Below are 4,640 nucleotides of genomic sequence, written 5' to 3' on the forward strand. Positions count from 1 at the left end.
ATTAAGAGAGCTTTAAAATTAGAGCTCATTCAATCACATTTTTAGTACAAAATGTAGGAACTTGATCACATTTAGGTAACATTTGCTAGAGATCTTACCTTTTTTTTTTTTTTTTTTGAAAAATACTTTTCTACATTTAACAAATCCAATGGGATGTGTAGAAGGGAGAAATTTTGAGCAGCAGTTAGATCAGGGAACTCCCTTGGTGTCAGAGCATGGATTTATTTATTTATTTATTTATTTTGAGTTCTTAATCTCTATAATATTAGATTCTTTTAAGTATGGATTTGGAGATTTTTTCAAAAGAAAAGTTTGGGTCTTGTTTGTTTTTTAGTTCCTTTATATACTTTTATCCTTATAGCTTCCTTAGGCTCAAGTAGAATTAAAAATAAACCTACATTTTAAAAATTAATCTCTCAGCCGAGACAGGTTTGGCTCAATGGATAGAGTGTCGGCTTGGGGACTGAAGGGTCCCAGGTTCGATTCCGGTCAAGGGCATGGACCTTGGTTGCGGGCACATCCCCAGTAGGGGGTGTGCAAGAGGCAGCTGATCGATGACTCTCTCTCATCGATGTTTCTAACTCTCTATCTCTCTCCCTTCCTCTCTGTACAAAATCAATAAAATATATATTTAAAAAATATATAAAAAAATAAAAATTAATCTCTCAATTCTAGTATGCTTAAGTGGCTTGCGGACAAATTTTTCCTATAATTTTACTAGTTGATGTGTAAAAGCATTCTCATGACAAAAATGCAGAAAAGTATTTAAATTGATCCTGAACCTATTTGTATTTTTAATCTTAGCAGCCCCTGAGGGGCAGAGGCTCTTGCGTTTTCTTGGATAAAAAGCAGTGTAAAGAGGGATAAGGTTGCAGGGAAGAGTGAAAAAAAGAGGAACTTAATTTTGTTTTGATTTATTTATTCATCTTATCAGCCAAGTAAGAAGCCTGGGAGTCATTCTTATAGAACCCCCCTCAGTCCCCTACCCACCCAATCCATCACTTGCACCTCAAACTCTGTTTAGAATCCACCCACTTCACCTCCTCCTCTTACCTGGATTCCTGCCAAGGCCTTTTTCCCCCTCCCCATCCCCTTTCTCCACTGGAAAGTGGTGCTTTGGGCTCACCATTGTGCTCTTAGTCAGCAACAAGCTAATGACTGGATACTGTGTTATCGTGGCAAATATGACCATTTTAAATCCTCTGCTATTTCCCACTACAATTAAAATCTCCAGCCGAAACTGGTTTGACTCAGCGGTAGAGCATCGGTCTGCGGACTGAAAGGTCCTGGGTTCGATTCCGGTCAAGGGCATGTACCTTGGTTGTGGGCACATCCCCGGAAGGGGTTGTGCAAGAGGCAACTGGTCGATGTTTCTCTCTCATCGACGATTCTAGCTCTCTATCTCTCTACCTTTCTCTCTGTAAAAAATCAATAAAATATATTAAAAATAAATAAATAAATAAATAAATAAATAAATAAAATAAAGTCTCCAATCTAGCTTCCTCTTGGGCCCCTTTCCGAAACTGGTTTGACTCAGTGGTAGAGCGTCGGTCTGCAGACTGAAAGGTCCTGGGTTCGATTCCGGTCAAGGGCATGTACCTTGGTTGTGGGCACATCCCCGGTAGGGGTTGTGCAAGAGGCAACTGGTCGATGTTTCTCTCTCATGGGCGATTCTAGCTCTCTCATCGACGACGCTTTCCCATTTTTTATATATATATATATATATATATATATATATATATATATATATATATATATATATAATGGGAAAGGGGCCCAAGAGGAAGCTAGATATATATTATTGATTTCAGAGAGGAAAGAGAGGAAGGGAGAGGGAGAGAGAGAAAAACATCAATGATGAGAATCACTGATTGGCTGCCTTCCACACACCCCCTACTTGGAGATGAAGCCTGCAACCTGGGCTTGTGCCAGTGACCAGAATGAAACGCAGGGAGCCTTCAGTCCACCGGTTGAGGCTCTGTCCACCGAGCCAAACCAGCTAGGGCAGCCCCTTTCCCACTTTAACTTTCAGCCACCCTGGCTTCCTTGCTATTCCCTGCTTCTCACCCTCCGTATCTCCCCTCCCCCAACACACACACACACACCACACACACACACACACACACACACACACACAATATCCTCCCTTGGGGCTTTAAGGTAGGCATTCTCTCAGCCCTGAAAGGTCTCTGCCCGTTCTCTCTATTTTCTATTCATTTGTCAGAATTCAGTGTGTCACTTCCTCAGGGAGGCCCTCCCTGGCCTTCTAATCTCCATCAAGCCACCCTGTCCTATCAGTTAGCAGCACTCTACACATTTGGCTTCGTTTGTAACTATTTTTACATCAGGAGCTACGCCTGTCCGGTCACACTGCAGCCACCGCTCCCAGCCCAGACACAGGGGGGTGTTGTTTGAGCGAACAGACCGCAGGTGCAGGGGGTCAGACACGCCACCTGCCCTGCCAGGGACCCAATGTCTGGCTCCAGACTCAGGAAATGAGAAGTTGGGAGGTGAGTTATGGGTGGCATTGAAGGAAGTATAGAACATGGTGTGAATTAGAAGAGATAGGTCCTGTCTTAATAGCTTAGGTTTTTAACCATGGCCATTGCCAGCAGTATTGTTTGCAAAAACATAAAAATCAGGTTCCTTTAAAACTGACTTTTCATGTATCGGCCACTTGGCTGCTGGCTGATGTGATTGTGCCAGTATTTTTAGTTTATATAAGGCACACATAATATGGATCATGACTTGAGATTCTAATTAAGAACAGACATCTAGATTAATAATAAGTTTATTCTTTTCGTTTTAATAGAGGTCCTTTTTTTTTTTTTCTTTGAAAAAACTTTAAATAGAACTTGCTTTGGATCTTCTGGTTTGTACATTTCTTAGAGTCACCAACATTGAATAGTAGGGTGTTAGAATCAAACGAGCTGAGGAGGTTGAGTAGTTTATACAGTCCCCATTTAGAGATTATAAGACAGACGCGTCGTGGTTGGTGACTTCCTTAAGGTCATGCGTGGATCTCCTGGTGAAGCAAAGCTGGAATCTGGATGACAGACCGAAATATTCCTCGTTGCTCCTGGTGTACCTTTAACATAAAGTGAAACTTCCTGTCAGCAGTTTTTCAGTATTGATGAAGTCATTATTGTCCTGTGATCTTTTTAAAAGGCAGATCTTACCACTTGCCCTTCAAAGAGCTACATAACCCCGCCTTTGACTAAAACCGAAGCCACAAAGTCCAGGGCCAGTCCAAGCGGTTGGTTGGTTGGTTGTTACCCTCAGCTAATGAGAGGGGAATGGGTGTCTGTCCGAGCCTGGTAACCATTTATAGTGGACTTTAGAATGCTTCTATTAATAGGTACTTAAATATGGGTGTGTCTGATGCTTGGCACATTCGTTTCAAGCCGAATGACAAGTCACACTCAAGAGCCGGGACAGGCCCGGCTGGGAGGCTGCCCTAGTTTCCCCGAGCGTGACCTGGCTGCGTTCCCTGCCTCTCCTGGCAGAGCAGGCGTTCCCCCTGGCCTCCAATCCCCTGCTGCCTTAAAGCTCAATCGGGAAGCAGTGCTATGCAAGCCTGCCTGGGTCTCAGAGGGTTTCCAGACAAAATACGAAGTGAGAATAGAAAGAGCCCCAGGCCACCCAGCTCCTGATCCCTAGATCCCAAAGACAGCGAACCTCCCATTCATGCCTCATGTTGTTGGTGTGTCTAGTGTAACAGTGTCACTTGCTCCTAACAAGAAGCAGCTTCTTACAAGGCCAGCCCTTCCTTTGTCATGTTGTTATCAACACTGATCCCGTGGAGCCAGGCACACCTGGGCCCATAGCAGCTCTGCCCCTGGCCTGCAACTTGCTGCAGGTCCCGGGACCCATGGCCCTCAGTGAATGAGAAGCAGTGCTTTGTGAATATCAGCTCCGTGAATGCGTGACCTGGGGCAGGTGCCTTTGCGCTCAGGCAGTTTCTTCGTCTGGAAAATGAGGAAGTTGGTCCCGCGGGTCCCTCAGGCCCTTTTCAACAGTGACAGTTCCGAGGGTCCTCACCCCGAGGGTCCTCACCCCTTCCTTCACGTGCTTCCTTCCCCGGAGTGAACCCGCCCGCCACTCCTCCCCCTCGCCGCCTTGTCCTCTCGCTGCTCCTGCCGCCGGGGAGGCTGCAGATTTCGGGGTTCCCAGAGCTGAGCTGGTGCCCATTGCCGGACTTGTCGCCGGGGAGGCGGACCACGAGCTCGAATCCCACGTGGGCGCCGGGCCGCGGGTGTCCCGGGAGGAGAGGTCCCAGCCCGCAGCCTCTCCCCGGCCACCGGCCCGCGGCCCCGCCAACTCCTCGCCCCGCCGGGCGCCCGGGGCCCGCGGGGAGAGGCGGGGGGGCCGGCTTCGCCACCGGGAGGAGCAGCCCTGGGACCCGGGACCCGCGTCCCCCGCCTGGCCCGGCCGGGCCCGGGTCCCCGGCCACAAGCGGAACCCGGCACCTCAGGTGCCACGCCTTCGGGCACCTCCCAGAGGATGGGCGGGCCCGCGCGGCCCGCAGCCGGCGATCGCGGGGCATGAGATGCTAATGAGGCGCGAACAAAGCTCCGTGGAAGCCCGCACGCACCGCCCCCGGCCCGGAGGACCGCGCAGCCCCGCAAGCCCGCTCCCCC

This window comes from Pipistrellus kuhlii, unplaced genomic scaffold, assembly GCF_014108245.1.
Source record: "Pipistrellus kuhlii isolate mPipKuh1 unplaced genomic scaffold, mPipKuh1.p scaffold_m20_p_5, whole genome shotgun sequence".
Lineage (NCBI taxonomy): Eukaryota > Metazoa > Chordata > Mammalia > Chiroptera > Vespertilionidae > Pipistrellus > Pipistrellus kuhlii.